A 17,451-nucleotide genomic window follows, 5' to 3' on the forward strand; every position below is an offset into this window, starting at 1 on the left:
CCCTGAGAGAAAATCTCCATTAAGCTTTCTAGGCTTCACCCTCATGGGCCACCGTATGCTGACCGGATTCTTAAATGTTGCTGTTGAGATGCTGTTTGTCTTGATCGGAGAGTTTCTTGATTTTCACTTCAGTCTTGCACTGGAAGTAGGTTCCCCCATCACACACTCTTTCACAGTGACTGGCCACACCCCCACCATGGAGAAGGCAGGTTGTAATTTTTGTTATTGCAAAGTAAGGCCTTGTGGTAGGCCTAAAGGACATAAGAGAAAGACATCGTTCTTAGTATAAACAATGAAATATCTGGCCTTTAGGAGAATAAATAGAAATATGCAGCTGCCAGGAGTTGGGGGGGTGGGGGAGAGCCTCTAGAAAGTTCCAGAGACCTGAGATGTAAGAGGCTCCCAGGACTCAATGGGGGTGATCTTAGCCAAAATGCCCAACAGTAGAGAGATGAAACCTGAAGAGACTACTTCCAGTAGATAGACAGAGCCCCCCAGTGGAGGCCTACCTTCAAAAATTTTGACCCAGAATTGTTCTGTCTAAAAGAAATACAGGGACAAAAATGGAGCAGAGACTGAAGGAAAGGCTGTCTAGTGATAGGCCCAACTTTGGATCCATGCCACAGGCGGGCACCAAACCCTGATTGCTATGTTGTACTTGCAGACAGGAACCTAGCATGGCTGTCCTCTGAGAGGCTCTATCAGCAGTTGACAGATGCAGATATTTACAGCCAACCATTGCACTAAGGTTGGGGGCCCCTATGGAAGAGTTAGGGGAGGGACTAAAGGAGCTGAAGGGGATGGCAACCCCATAGAAAGACCAACAGTGTCAACTAACCTGGTCCCCTTAGGAACTCTCAGAGACTAAGCCACCAACCAAAAAGCATACAGGGGCTGGTCTGAGGCCCCTTGGCACATAGGTAGCAGAGGACTGCCTTGTCTAGCCTCAGTGGGAGAGGATGTGCCTAATTCTGTAGAGACTTGATGCCCTAGGGAAGGGGGATGCCCCTGGGAGGGCACCTTCTCAGAGGTAAAAAGGAGGGGAGATGGAGTGAAGAACTTTGGGAGAGGGCAACATTTGGGATGTAAATAAATAAAATAATCAATTAAAAAAATACCTGGCCTTTTGTGGTGCTAATTTTCATTCCATTGTGACTGTTTCAAGAGGGAAAGAGGAGGGCTGGGGCCTTATGCATCAAGTGGAAGTAAGCCTTCGCTAATTAAGTCCAGTCTCTTATCCTTTCATTCAGCTGCTAACACAAAACTCTAACTCTTACCTCACAGAAGCTAAGAGTTAGGTTTATTTGTTTATTTGTTTTTAGTTTTTCTTTTTGTTCTTTTGAGTTCTTTTTTTCTTTGGCGCCAAATATAAGCAACAGTGGGCTCAAGAACACAGATTTAGGTTATCCTAAATTCTTTGTTCTAACCTAGTAACTGTTCTATGAAGGGTTTTTTTGTTTTGTTTTGTTTTGTTTTGTTTTGTTGGTTTGTTTGTTTGTTTTTTTAATAGGACCAGGACAATGGAAGTCATAAATCAAGAAGGAATCAGTAGAGATATTAGGTAGGAGGGTTACAGCAAAGCATCAGACAGCCTCTGGGGTATTTTTAGCTTTCTTTCTTCCTTTCTTCCTTTCTTCCTTTCTTCCTTTCTTCCTTTCTTCCTTTCTTCCTTTCTTTCTTCCTTCCTTCCTTCCTTCCTTCCTTCCTTCCTTCCTTCCTTCCTTCCTTTCTCCCTCCCTCCCTCCCTCCCTCCCTCCCTCCCTCCCTCCCTCCCTCGCTCCCTCCCTCCCTCCCTCTCTCTCTCTCTCTGTCTCTCTCTCTCTTTCTTTCTTTCTTTCTTTCTTTCTTTCTTTCTTTCTTTCTTTCTTTCTTTCTTTCTTTCTTTCTTTCTGGTTTTTCAAGACAGGGTTTCTCTGTATAGCCCTGACTGTCCTGGAGTTCACTCTGTAGATCAGGCTGGCTTCAAACTCAGAACTCTGCCTGCCTCTGCCTCCCAAGTGCTGCGATTAAAGGCGTTTGCCACCACTGCCTGGCTATTTTTAGCTTTCTAGTTGGTGAAAACTAGGGAATTTTGTTGCTGTTGCTGTTGAATTTATTTTATCTTTTATATTCCAAAAGATTTACCTACTTGTCACAATGATGTTGAGTCATTGTGACTCATAGGAGGACCATATATGGCTATTAAGGAGGCTTAACATGGCCCAAGGTGTTCTGGCTTTAAACTGGCAACATTCCAACCTCTTCACCTCCTGACATTCCTAATCAGTCAATCAGCCTTGCAGATGGTCTGGTGGAAGCTGCAGTTGTTCACAGAAACTTTTGTTTACATCTGTTCCCTTAAGCATCAATACTGTGTGTGTGTGACACAGACTGACTATGAATATAGAGACCAGAGAACCATTCTGGGAGGGTTCACATTTGTTCCTTGTACAAGTTGCAGGGGACCCGAAGGCATTTGATGATGTATCCTCCTTAAACAGGTTTATTGTGTTCAAGATGTGGTTGCTAGGTTCCCTTCCTGTATTATCGTATATTCATTATAGACTTACGGTAAAGGAGGGTGGTACCATCCCACAGGCTGGGGACCTGGACTGAATGACACTTGCTTGGCTGACAGTTAACTGTCCCACAGCTGGAAGTATGAGCTTAAGTGGCCAGTACAAGCAGCTTTTGGCCAGATCTTTCTTACCGGTTTCAGATGCTAACTTCTCATTGTATCCTTACATGGCAAGAAGAAGGAAAGAATGTTCTCTCTGGTACTTTCTAAGAGCACCAACTGTATTCTGGGGGACCTCACATGCCATTAACCCTCACAATGCCATTAGCTCTTAACCCTCAAATAAAGTCCTATTATGAATTTAAATCACGTATGAGTTTGGGAGAGATACAAACACTCAGTGCATGGATGTGGTACTCATATTTGGCGTTTTTGTATAAAACACTGCCCTACCACTTAAAGAAAACTTAAACAATTTTTATCTTTTCAAGGACCCTACATAACTGACTGTACTTCTACCTTGTGCCTTCCTAAAAGATATGCTGCCATCTTGGCCTTTGGTCTTGGAAACAAGGTCTTTATAGAGATGCTGAAATAAGGTTTTATTAGCACAGAGTGGGCCATAAATCCAGTGACAGCTGTCTTACAAAGAGAGAGAAGTTTGGATATCAGCAAATCGAGGGAAGGCCACCATGTGAAGATGTATAAAAGGTGTGGACAGACCTGTAACCCAAGGGAATGCCAGCAACTGCCAATGATGACAAGGACCAGGAAGAGGTAAGGAAGGATCCTTCTCAAGAGTGGTTGGGAGAGGAAGAAAATCTCTGCTCACATTTTGGGTCTGGTCTTCTCGTTTCCAGACCTGTAAGAAACATGGTGTGTATATCTTAAACCAGGATGTTTGTGATCATTTGGAATGGTTTCCCTGGGATGCAGGTATACGCCACCTGCTGCCTCCTCCTGTATGGAGCCTGCTGTTTCCTATTTATTTATTTGGAGACTAAGTGCCCCTCTAGTGGATGTCATGGTGGTTAGGGATTTTTGTTGTCATTGCCATTGTGTCCATTTGGCACAAATTAGGGTCATCCAAGAAGAGGGAAGCACGGTTGAGAAGATGTCACCATCAGATTGGCCTTGGGCAAGTCTGTGGGAGCATTTTCTTGATTAATGATTGGTGTGGAAGGGCACAGTTCATTGTGAGCAGCACCACCCCTGCTGAACATGAGCCTAAAGTAAGCAAGAAACACTCTTCCATTGCTGCTGCTTCCGTTCCTGCCTCTGCAGTCCTGCTTTGAGTTCCTGCCCTACATCCCTCAAGGTGGACTGTGATGGAGAAGCATACACCAAACAAACCTGATCTTCCCTAACCTGCTTTGGACAAGGTTTTGTCACAATAGAGAGTGAATGAGGACACCCATTTAATAGAAGACTGAGATGGCTTTAATTTGAGTATGCTGTGTCCATGCACACTCTGTCTGCTTTTAGAGTCCTGTCTGGCCTGGAACTGGCTACTTACCCTTGGCTGGTCTTGAACTTTCTATTCTCTGCTTGTGTTTTCCTCCCAAGAGCTGAGATTGCAGATGTGAGCCAGGTCTAGATTTGCATATTTCTTTTTTTTAAATTTTATTTTAATTAGGTATTTTCTTCATTTACATTTCCAATGCTATCCCAATGGGTAACAATGCTACACATATTTCCTTCCTTCCTTCCTTCCTTCCTTCCTCCCTTCCTTCCTTCCTTCCTTCCTTCCTTCCTTCCTTCCTCTCTCCCTTTTTCCTTTATGTTATATTCATGTTTTCTTTGGAGAAATAACTACTCCAGTTTTTATTCACTATTTTAAAGTTCTTAGTTTATTTGAGTTTAAATGCTATTTATATACTCTGGATATCCTCTCATTAGATCTGACTTGTACAAACTTCTATTACAGTCTGTGCTTTCTCTTTTCAATCTCCCAACGCTCTTGTTGAAAACTTTTAAGTATTAATGTTGAGATTTATAACCTTTTTCTTCTATGAATCACATATTTCATGTTGCATGCAAGACCTTTGCCTTGCTCAAGAAACGCTGACTTCCAGAAGACTTTTAAGTTTGTTGGAAGTTTGGGAGCTGTCTTCTAAAAGAATCAGAAGGAAATATCCTGCCTTCTCTCTAGTCTAGCAATTCCAGTGTGCTTTTTATGGAATCATGGTTTTGATGTCTCCCTGCTTAAAAAAAAAAACAAAAACAAACCAACAACAACAAAAACTGGTCAACTTCCTCTGCTATTTATCTTGCTTCTCTGAGGCCAATTAGCCTTTTACTTATGTGCATTTAAATAGTATTTGTATTCTGTCTTTGCTTCAAAGCATATTTTCGTTGCCGGCAGAACTGTGAATGAGCAGTGCTATGTCCTTGGCACCTGGTGTCACCCCATAGGCCGCTGCATCTGTCTCCTCTGGCAGGGAAGCAGCCACCATCATTTAGTGTCCCCGCTTACTTTGCACACACTCTCCCTGGCTGCTTTTAAGATTTGTCTCTTGATTTGAACAGGTTGACTCTGATGCATGCTTTTCTTTAGGTTCATGCTGTTTGGGGTTCTGCTGTGATTTTTATATCTCTGAAGTGACCTTCCCATTACCTTTGGAGCATCTCCAGTCATTTTTTCCATTGTTTTCCTCTCATCTCTGAACAGGGCTCCAAAATGCAAAGGTGCTGGGGTGCTTGATTACTCTGGGGCACTGAGGTGCTGGGGTACTTGATTACCCTGGGGCATTGAGGTGCTGGGGTACTTGGTCCCACAGGTCATGGAGGATTCTGCATATTTTTTTCACAGCATCCTTCTCTCCTTTAGACACAATCTTTTTTCCATCTCCCTTATTTAAGCCTGTTATTTTTTGTTCATATGGTTTCCATCTACCATCAATTCCATGTAATTAATCTTCCATATTTCATCTGATGAGAATACTTCCGGAGTTGCCTGTTGGCTCTTTTATGTTTTTTTCTGTAGAGCCTCCTCTTCCCCTTTATGTTTTTGAATACAGAGATAGCGATTGCTTTGAAGCTCTTGTTTGCTGATAGCATTAGGGCGATTATGGGGTCTTCTTGCCATCTTCCTTTGCCCATTATAGTGTTGGGATCATGGATGCCATGTGGTAGATCTTCTATGTTGTTATCACTTCTTCCCCCAAGGTTTTCTCCACAACTAGCTAAATTGTCAAGTGTTCATGTTTCCCTGTATGAAGAATAGGTTTCTACTACTGTCAGAGTGTGGCCAAGCCTTTGACCTTGTGATATGATGTCACCTGAAAAGTTCACGCTTGGTAAGTGTGTCATTGAGGGGTTCTGAGTTGTTTCTTTATGTTTTAAGAATCTCACAGCATTTTATATAAGATTATGATTTTTTGTTGGGCTACCTTCATAGGCCTATCCTTAGCTACATCCAGCTTAGGGGCTAAGGGCTGGACACACCTCAAGTCTTCTGGAGTAATAATGGGATATTCCTGATGGTTCTCAAGCTTTCCAGTATGATGAGAGTAAGCCTTAATTATTGTCTTTTAAGTTCAGGCATGGATATATAGCTCAGTTGATACAGTACTTGTCTGCAGACAAGAAGCTCCTGGTTCAGAGCTCAGTGCCTGTGTGTGCAAATCTATAATCCCAACACTTGGGAAGTAGATGAAGGAAGATGAATAGTTAAAGGCCACCCTTGGCTGTATAGTGAGTTTGAGACCAGCCTGGGCTAGAGATCTTGACTCTACATAAACAAAGGAATGAAATGATTAATTTAATATCAACCCATCAATTTTCTCCAAGGGTTCATGGAATGGCCTTACATCTCCCATTCAAGAGTTGATCAAATACTTAAGGGGCATACATTTTCAAGTTTTGGTATCATCCTGGTAGCTACCTTCTCTCCTGAATTTCCTTTGTCAAGTGTTTTGAACTATGGTAGCACTGAAATCCTTGGATCTTCTTAGCTCACACAGCAGCAGCACTGTCTGTGGATTATATGCAGGCTGCATCATGTGGACAAGAGAGGGTATACTTAGAAACAGAAAACAAACACAAACCTCACCTCACATAGCTTCCTTCCCTCACGGATAGGACAGGGGTGTCTGGCTTGAATTACTCTGTGACAAGTGTCTGAAATTACCAGGTATCATAAACTAATCTCTGGGTTGTAATTATAATCTGGGCCTGGGTTAGTTCAACTTACATGCCTTTGTTATTACTGGAATTAAAGTTTTTTTTTTCATTCCATGCCCCTGTATTTCTGCATAACAAAAATCATAATTAGCAGGGGTGACTCCCACCATGTCCCTGGTGGAGGAAACGAGGTGAAGAGAATTCAATTGATGGTCTCGAGCTTGCAGCCTGTCAGAAGCACAGAAGACAGCTACAGGCTATCACACTGGCTGCTGTACATCTACAGAACTGAAAATTATAGGAATGCTATTCAGGACAGCAAATAAAACAGCACAGAATCTCAAATTTAGTGTGCTAAAGAAGAAAACATCCTGTAACTGGCCTAAGCTTGTAGACTTGGTACCTACTTGGCCTACTTATGGATTGAATCTTTTGTCATCTTATTAGAGGTAGAATGGAATACTGAGAAAATGGGGCAGCTGTGGTGATTTATATGTGGGGCATTGTTTTATATCTATTTATCAAAAAAGCCCTGAATAGGAGGTAGAGGAGAGAGGAATGGGACCACTTCCATGCCCCCCCCCTTATTTCATTTAAAACTTCAATCCCATTTGGTGGTGATATAGGACTAACAATCTATCAAGTTCTAACCACCTCAAATGGCCTCATTTCCAAATACCATCACATTGATGGTTGGCATTCAGTATGTGAGTTTATGGTTCAGTCTGTAAGAGTGAAAACCTGGTCTCTATACAGAGGCTGTGTGACTGAGGTCACACAGAGCCTGGAGGACTTTGCAAACTTCCTCCCTTGCTCAAGGAGTTTGGGAAGCAGATGAGGTGAATGGGTGGAAGGACCTTTCTCTTCTTTGCCTGTGAAGTAGTCAGTACATTTGTCTGAAGATTTCTCTTGCTTATGGGAATAGTTTTGCAGGGCCTAACAACTTTGAAAAACTATGTCTTTTGCCTGAAATTTCCATCCTTAATAGTAATTCACTTGAGGAATGTCTGGCCTTTAACAGTTAGAGGAAAATCATTTTGAATTGTAGTTTGCATAAGCTCATACGTTCCTCTCATGAAGAAAATATAAATAAACATGAAATGGGAAGAGAGAGTTGTCAGTATAAGAATGGCCTTCACTATGTTACTAGCTTGAGTTTGTTTCTTTGACTTTAAGTGGGATGAGTTCAGCAAAATTTTAAGAATTGATATGAAGAAAAGAGAGAAGTTGTAGCTAAAGTTTTATTCAAAGAATCTAGCATATCACAAACTAACAATAAAAGATTAAAGCTACAATTGATGGTGGTGATGGTGTTGATGGTGGTGGTGGTGGTGGTGGTGGTGGTGGTGGTGGTGGTGGTGATAGTAATGGTGGTGGTGATTATGGTGGTAATGGTGTTGATAGTGGTAGTGGTGGTGATGGTGGTAATGGTGATGGTGATGGTGGTGATGAAGATGGTGATGGTGGTAGTGATTATAGACAATAGAAGCTACATGATTGGATGTTGTGAGAAGGATAAAAGGCATTCTCCATAGCTAGGTGCTAGTGTGACTACATTGGGATGATGGGTTCTATAGGAAAAGGGGCCATATAGAAATGAGTTTAAGTTTTGGGGCATACTGTATGTCATTTGTACTTATCAATTTGTTTTTATATTTAATGTATTTGTATTAATGAATTAAAAATTAATAAATAAAAATTATACTAGGAAGTCAATCCACACAATGAGAGAAAATATTCACAAATCATATATATAATAATGAGTTACTATACAGAGTATATAAAAACTTCTCACAATCAATTATAAAATAACAAGGCAAATTAAAAAGTATGTGAAAGACTTGAGTAAACACTCTGAGAGAAAAATGAAATTGCTAAGAAGCATAAACAAAGATATCCAATATCATAAATCATTAGGAAAATACAAACTGAAACATGAGATATCATTTTACACCCACTGGCATGGCTATTATCCCACTTATATGAAATACCTAGAATATGAAAATCATAGAGACCTGAAGCAGATAAGAAGTTACCAGGGCGGAGGAGCCAGGAGTATGGGTTATATGTAGCCTTTGGGATGGCAAAAGTTCTGGAAATAGATTTAGTGTTGCTGGCATGATATTAGAATGCACTTAGGGCTGCTGGGTTATTCTTAGAAAGATGGTTAAAATGGAAAATTACCTAATAAGAGTATGGAAATATGAGAGTGGAGTTGAGTGTAATCTATGTAGTTTTGCCCAGGACTGATATGGAATTAGGAAGAATTGTAACTCCATCTGGAAGATGGACTAGCAAGAAGCTAAGGGAGCAGCCTCATGGTAACCAAGAAAACAGCAGAGAAACCAACACTCAACTCTCATTTCTCTAGAGGACCCATTGAGACTGCTATCTCTGAGTTGGTGTTTTTAATAAACCAACAAGAGGGCAGGAGTTTGCTCAGCCAGCAAAATGCTTGCTGTGCAAATACTAGGAGCTGTGTTCAATGCCTGGAACCTACATAAAAAGTCCAACATGGCAGGGCCTACCTGGGGTTGTAGGGACAGGGGCCTGAAGAGAGGAGGATCCTGGGTTTGCTGGCCAGCCAGTCTAGTTGAATCAGCAAGCTCCAAGTTTAATAAGAACTGTTGTCTCAAATAATTCAAAGAGAAATTGAGGGAGATGCCTCTGGCCTCTATAGGCATATATACATACATGTACCTACCTATATAAAATGCACACACAGACACACACATAGACACACAGACACATGCATACACATGCATGCATGTACTCACAGACACATACATACACACACACACATGCATGCACACACAGAACCTCTTCTAATTCCCACACTATGTCATGCTCCATCTTCGGCACTTTGAGTGATGATAAGTAAGGACCAAAGGCCCAATTCCAACTCTTATAGATGCTCTAGTCTCATTGAGAATGTTAATTTAATCACACACACACACACACACACACACACACACACACACACACACTCACAAAATTACTTTGGGGAGATTTACAATTCCAAGAGCTGCATTGATTGGTTTAAAACCAAAAAGACCCCGATAGGTGAGATTCAGAGCTAGCTGGGCATGTCTGGGAGGCTCGCCCTGGGGTGGTGGTGGTGGTGGTGGGTAACATGGTTTGGGATGGCATGCCTATCAAACCTGACAGGCTTCTGCTCTCTTGAGCTATTGACGACACTCCTCATGAATGTGGAGTTGCCGAGGCTAAAGGGTTTATCAGAGCTCCCCATGAAAGCTGCTCTAGCTGGATTAGCTGCGAACATGGGCTGAGGCTTTGAGTGGGATTAACCTCAATTGCTGTGAATTAGTTCTTCTCCTTGATCCTTTTTCCTGTATCTTGCCTAGTGCAAAGCCAGGTGGGACTGGAATACAATGGCCAGGTCTATGTTCCTGGAGTTTAAAGAACCTGGAGAAGAAATCCTTCCTCAGAGATTTAATTCAATGACTTAGAAAGCAGCCCTAACTCTGCATTATCTCTCAACCCTGTAGTCTGAATTCCCTGAAGATGAGAGGGAAAACTCGAGGCTAGAAAGGTGACTTCCTGTAATAGAGTGTGGTCCTCTGAGCAGATCAGCCTCCCGATTCATTGGATCAGCTGTGCCTGATTGTAAAAGATTACAGATAGGTTTGTTGACTGTTGGGGTTCCCTCATAGAAAGAGGGGCTGGGAAGGCAATTGGACCATCATCTGAGATTCTAGCCTCTCCTCTCAGTCTATTATCTGTTTGTAATTCTGTCCTAATTGCAAGGGTAGCCTTATCATATAGGGAAGTACATATAGATTGGAGAAGGCTAGCAGAGGGGACTTCTATTTCTGTGACCATTTTTGGATGGCATCATCCATGCTGGTGCAGACTTTCACGTGTCTGCTTTGGGGTCACCCATGCTCCTGTCTACAGTTCCTCATACACAGTCTATAAGTAAGCTGAATAAACTCACTGGCTTCCCCACGTGGACTTTGATGGAATTATACTTTGACTTGTCATTAGGACCTTATAGAAAGGGGGAAACTCATTATTAAGTCTCCCCAGGGAATAAATTCTCTCAACATTTAGTTAGTCACAAACAGAAGGCAACACTATAGGGTTGTCTTATTATATTAGTTGAGAGTAACTTGGTAAGATCTAGGAAGTTCCCCACATTCTCTGGCCTCATTGCCACATTCATGGGTAGGAGTGGTTAGCGAAGCCTCTCCATTTGCTCTGGCCTTTCTCCTCTTTCACGTCCCCCATGCTCTTGTTCCTCCCACACAGAGTATTAGTAGGGGATTAAGACTAAGCTCTGAGTACACATAAATGAATGAACCCCTTGCAGCTGAGCCTTAATTAACATTTCCAAACTGAATTGAATGTGAACACTTACTCTCTTGCTCATAGGACCTTCTGCTTGAAGTCTGGCCAGTAAATAGCCAGACTCTCTCTTCTTGGTTTTCTAGCTATCTCCAGAGAATTCACTGATCCTAAGCTGCGTATCAAACATCTTAAAAACATGCTGAAGATTCATTTAAAAATATGTGTATTTTACATTTATTTGATGTGTAGGTAGGCATGCATGCCTGCATGCATGAAACAGTACCTCAGTGGAGGTCAGAAGGTCAGATGTTAACTTTTGGAAGTCAGTTCACTTCTTCTGCCATGTGGGATCCAGGGGTAGAATTCAAATCATCAGGCTTGGCAGCAAGTGCCTTTACCCACCGAGCCATCTCTCTGGTCTTCACTCAACCCCTCAATCAAACCCAGTCTTGAGATTGTAATTCTCCAAGTCTTATATATGACATCTCTTTTATCTTTCCATATGTCTTGACCTTTAATCTTCTATTCTCTTCTGGGGAGTTTTGCAAGCATTTCTCTAGATCTTTTGCTATCTGTAGGATCTCACAGTTGCCTACAGGATCTGTGTTCTGCCTCCATTCTTTCCTCCCTTAATGATTGATGTGTGCACAGTAGACCTCACTGTACACTCCTGAGCAGTGCTAAATGCACTGGGCTGTCTCTAAGCTTGCCTTTTCTTCTGCTTCCATCTTGATGGGGGGAGCATTTATTAATTGTCTTCCATGTTGCCATTCACAGAATGATGACACCTTCAGCTTCTCAGGCAATCCCCAGCATTGCTTGAATTGGTTTTAAGAACCTTTCTATTATTCCTCCAGGTTTTTAGTTGGTACACAGACTCTCCCAGCCTGGATGTGGCTATGGATTGGATTGAGGTTTAGCCCAGATCTGTTGGTTATAAGCTAATATTTGGGAAAGAGTGGAGTGAATTTAGACTTGGGCTAAAGTCACCACAGTCAATGCAAATTTGTAATTGATGTACTCTAGATATACTTATCTACCAAGTACAACATCCCTAGTGTTCAGTAGAGAACCTGGCCTATAGTAGGTACTTTAACATTGGTTGAGTATGTGAACTATAACCCTTATTCTGCCTAGGGTTAAGGTCACCAGTTACTGGGATTAGTGCTAATTCTGTACTTGGTTTTGCCTTGTTTCTAATCTGGCTCTGACTGGGAACAGACATGAGTGTGGAAATGCTCAGGGCCATTGGAGTGCTTGATTAGGGACTAAGTACCTTATCAAAGATCACAACAGAAAAGCTTGTCCAAATGGAATCTAACTACTGTTCTCAGGCTCATTATTGATGATCCTCCAAACTCTAGCACCTAGGAACAGGAAGGTCCAGATAGTTCAAAGTCACAAACATACTACCTGATTTATGATTGGATACCAGGTAGCCTCAATCACATTCAAGTGTAGACTCCAAAGGTAGTTTTTGCTGAACTCTAGATAAAAGAGTTTCTGAGTTTATTGAATTCATTGGCATCTATATGCCATAGTTTGAAAATGAATGGCACAATGTCAAGTCTTATATTTGGGATTGTTCTGTAGTGGTTGGTGAACAACATGGAGGTTTGATAGATCATGGTTTTGAGTGGCTGTGTGCCTGCATTTTCCGTTCTCTCCTAGCCTGATGTTACCTGCCAGCCTCTGTGTGGTTCTCTGCTGCAGCATCCAACTTGTGCTCCCCTGGTTCTCTGTCTCATTGCCCATCTCCAATTTTCCTTTGTCCTCTCCTGGGTTTTCAACAGTCACCTTGATGGCTTCTTGCTGAGACAGCACCTCTCCAAAAGATTAATAAGTTGGAAATTTGATCTGAGTCTGGTGATGGATGAGAAGGAATAGCTTAAGGCGGAGGATGGAACAGCAAGAGGCCCTGGAGAGATGTTCACTGGAAACTCTTTGCCTAAAGTTGGGCAAGTTTTTTCCCTACCTGTATATCTGTGTGGGGTACAAGATCTACTTTTCCCTGTGTTCCTTTTCCAATAGATTCCTGTTATCTTTGTGCCATCAAAAGTGAGCACTCAGTTTGTAGAATACCTATCATTCACAAAGCACTGGGTTCCAGCCCAGCACTTGGGAGGTGGAGGCATGAAGATCAGAAGTTCAAACTTGTCCCCAACTACTTAGCAGGTTGGAGGTCAACCTAAACTATCTGACATAAAAATTTAAACAAATGTACAGTATAATGTCCTAGATTCTTGTCTCTTCTTTGAGTCGAAAGAGACAGAATTTGATTTTAGATGGGTTAAAATTAGCTGCCTTGTGTTGCAGAAGAGTTTAATTGCTGAGAGTCCCTACTAAATGGGAAAGAGTGTCTCTATGAGGCTGGAGGAGGAATTGTCTCTTGGAGGATGAAGAAGGAGGTGAGCTTCTCAATGCTTCTAAACATAGAAGCTTTGTTTAAAGGCAAGAATCATTTCCATGGCTCTTACCACAGGTAACTTTTAATCTTAAGAAGAGGGATTTCTCCCTGATTTGGTGCTTGAACAATAACACTTTTCAGGCACCAGAGAGCTAGAGCAAAGCCTTCTCTTGGATGGTGGTTGTTTTCGAGGAATTTTAAGGGAAACAAGCTCATCTACATGTATAAACATTTTTCTTTTTGACTGAATAAGCTCACATTTATCCACATATGTCTACAAGCTTCTAGTCACAGTGCACATATCTTTAAGAGTGAATAATTTGAGCATAGATTGACATTTCTTATGGTATTCCAGAGCTACTTATGAATTATATTAATTTTCTTCTGACCTATGTGTTATTGGTATCATATAAAAGTTATATATGCCAATAAAATTTTAAAAATAAATTAAAATTGTACCTGCAAGATGGCTATGTGTATGCACGTCTGATGATCTGAGTTCAATCCCTGAATCCCACAAGGTAGCAGGAGAGAACTTACTTTGGAGCAGCAACCTCTGACCTCCTTCATGCATACAATGGAGCACATACTACACACTGCCCCCCTCCAAAAACAAAACAAAACAAAACAAAAAGATAAATTATAGCTGTTTCCTTGAACCTACCATGACAAAGATATTTCAGTCATCTGACATTTTGGGTGAGTGACACAGGCTATGAGATGCCTTCTGTGTTTCTCATCCACTGTGTGGGATAAACAATGTTTCCTAAAAAAGTTAGTTCAGAAAAAAATGGCATTATATACAAATTGCCATTGGAGACCACACAGGTCAGATGCCCCCTATTCTCACCCAAGCATACTATAAGTGAAATAACTATACACTATGGCCTTGGAAAGGAATTGATAGACAGACAGACAGACAGACAGACAGACAGACAGGGGTGCCATTCTAGAGAATAACTAGGATATTGCCCAATGTGGTGTAAGGAGATGTTGAGTGTGTGTGTGTGTGTGTGTGTGTGTGTGTGTGTGTTTGTGTGTGTTTGTACATTCAATGTAATTTTTATATTAGAGTGAGATTCTTTGTGTGCATTTCTCTTGGAATGTGATTCATGCCTTCTGGAGGCATACAGTCCTGGTGTGCATTCCTGTGGTTAGCATAATCTATTGCACATATTATTCCCATTTATGCAAACCCTGTCATGCAAATAAGGGCCATGCAAATCAATCTTCTCAGATCAGGTTATACAAATAAGGACAGTTCTAGTTGGTTAGAGGTCAGTCCTGGTCAAAAAGCTTAGATCTGCAGTTCTGTGGTGTCAGGTCACAGTGCTCAGGCTGCCCATTTGAGGTTTCTGGACCATGTTTTTGAAAAGTTCCCAATAGGAACGGGTTCCAATTCTGGCCCCTTCATAATGGATTTCCTTCCACATTAAGTACTGTAAAAGATGAAGTAGTAACATAGTTATTCCCCAGATAAATAAGGCATTAGGTGAACCTCATGAAGAAACCCAACCTAGCTGAGTGGGAGAGAACCTTAAGGTGAGGGAGCATGGAGAGAGATAGGGCACTTGGAGAGTGTGATACATGTGCTGAAGTGGCAAGAAGGGAGAGCCAAGCAAATATTTCAGATGACAGGAGCTCAAAGGAGGCCAGTGTGGACACAGCCTGGTCATCATGAGGAAGGACAGGGGGTAAAGTCTGCAGGTTGAAATTGTGCAGGACATTTCATGTCATTTAGTTCTAAGTGTGTCAGAAATCTGCTCATTTTAAATAGAACAGTGGCAAGGTTTTTTAATGTTTTGTTTTTAGATCAGTAGCTCATTCTTGATATTTCTCAACAGTGAATTACAGTGTGGGAAAGATAGTACCTCAGATGCTCTCATACATGCTTCCAGCCAGTTGTCCAGATAGAGAGACCACATAGGCTACAGTGTTTATAATAATGCCTGTGGACAGAGCCATTTCTATGGCTCCTTCCTTCCTTCCTTCCTTCCTTCCTCCTCCTCCTTCTTCTTCTTCTTCTTCTTCTTCTTCTTCTTCTTCTTTCTCTCTCTCTCTCTCTCTCTCTCTCTCTCTCTCTCTCTCTCTTTGGTGGGCATATTTGGTGTTCATATGTGTGTTCTCCTGTGTGTCTACAAGTATAAGCATATGTGTGGAGGTTAGAGGACAATCTCAGATGCCAGTCCTCAGGCATCTTCTACCTTTTGTTTGAGGGAACAGCTGTCATTGGCTCAGAAGTTCACCATATAGGCCAGAGCAGCAGGCTCTCAGCTCCTAGGGTTCCTCCTGTTTCTGCCTTCCATCACATAGTGCGGAAGTCCAGACATGCATCAACACACCCAGATTTTTCACTTGGGCTTTGGATATCCAAACTCAGGTCCTCAAGCTTGATAAGAAGACACTTTAACTAAGTGACCCACCTCCATAGCATCCACGATACATGTTTTATTAATTATTATTATTACTATCATCATCATCATCATTTACTCTACCAGACTTACTGGCAAACTGGATGTGGAGGGTAAGGAAAAACAATTACTGACCTCACATTTTACTGTATGTACACATTCATCTCTGCTTGTGACCTGTGGCATCTGGAGGTCAGAATCTGGATCTTTACATATTCCTTGAGGGTACCACAGAAGGATGTGCTGGGCATAACCTGATCAGCAAATAAACAAATGCATGTATGTATGTAAGCCTCTTTCCTACCTAAGGTTTGAATTCATCATACTTTTTGGAATGCTCAGACTCTGAGCTTGCACCAACTGAAAGGCTAGGGATGCCGTCAGAGAGCATCTGAGGTCCTTAACAGAGATTTCTCCTCTTTGCTGTAAACGGCACTGCTGATATAGTCAACTGAGGTATTTTAAAAAGTGTGTTGATTTATGACTTCCTTTTGTTCTGTTACTATAAAAGCTTCCTGAGACAGTTACCTTGTTGGAATGTGGTATTTGGGACAACCTGAATCTGAATTCCCAAGATATGTCATTTATGTTTGACTCCAGAAAAAAAAAAGCCTTTTATTCCCCTTACAAAAACAAAAACAAACAAATAAAACCCTTACCATATTTATATTTGATGTTCCTTTAGTTTTTTTGCCATAACTAAATTTAGTAACAGCATAATCACAAGCTGGCTGATATTTATCTTAAAACTGTCTCACAACTCACCAGTAGTGACTTGAAAGTCTTAAAAGAGTGATGACATCAGTCCCCCATGGCAGGTCCCTCTCACTTCATCCTCTATTTGCTGTTTACCCTCATAAACTCTCTCTCTCCCAGAAATCTAGCTTCCGACTTCCAATTGTAAATGACTACAATTGATTGTTCATCAAGAAATGAAGGCCAAGGAAAAAGACTGGAAATATGAGGTACAGATTCTCTCGGGTCGGGTTCCTATAAGGACTCCTTGGTCCAAGGAGCCAGGGTCATGGAACAGGGAGAGGTATGGCTGGAGAAGGGTTTAAATTAGAGTTGCTTTTTTTTTTCAAAGTCTGTGGAAAGCTGCTGATTCATCTTATAAACTAGGCCAGATCAAAAGCAAGGCTGAAGCAACTTCCTTGGGCATATGCTCACAGGGCAATGAGAGGCGGGCCTTCTCCCCTGTTGTTTGTATCATCTCAGTGGACCACAAAGACCCCAGTGACTGCCAGGTCCCCTGCCAGTAAACCTGGAACACATTCGTATTAGTTTAAAGCACCACACATCTTCCCTGGAAAAGCTCATGCTTTGGTGTTCTACTAGACCACCCCCTCGTACTCAGTGCTGGTATTTTATGACATTTTCATTATCGACATCTTGAATATGAAGGCAGGAAGTCATAGCTACTTCTCCAGGTGGAAGCCTGGCACAGACAAACAAATCCATTCCATCGCTTTTTCAATCAGCTGAATTTGTTGCTGTCCGTGGTGCTGAAATCGTATCTGTAAGACAGGAACTTTGGTCTACTGTGATTTTACAGCTTGCAGTACACTGGGGACCAGCCAAAGCCTTTATCATGTGCCCTTCATCCAAGCAGTCACTCAAAAAGACACATGTACTCTTTATGCACTAGAATCTAGGCCCAGAGGAAGGAACAATACGTATGTGGTGTCAGATATTTGGTG

At 41.7% G+C, this 17,451-nt stretch overlaps 1 long non-coding RNA gene across 1 annotated transcript in view; it reads left to right on the top strand.

Moving 5' to 3' along the window:
* Positions 1-17,451, top strand: part of LOC105244170 — a 181,882-nt gene that overhangs the window by 99,087 nt on the left and 65,344 nt on the right. The window contains exon 2 of the long non-coding RNA XR_001780217.1: positions 3,107-3,274. This is a non-coding gene — a long non-coding RNA (uncharacterized LOC105244170). The remainder of the gene's footprint in view (positions 1-3,106; positions 3,275-17,451) is intronic.

Source organism: Mus musculus, chromosome 11, assembly GCF_000001635.26.
Source record: "Mus musculus strain C57BL/6J chromosome 11, GRCm38.p6 C57BL/6J".
Taxonomy (NCBI): domain Eukaryota; kingdom Metazoa; phylum Chordata; class Mammalia; order Rodentia; family Muridae; genus Mus; species Mus musculus.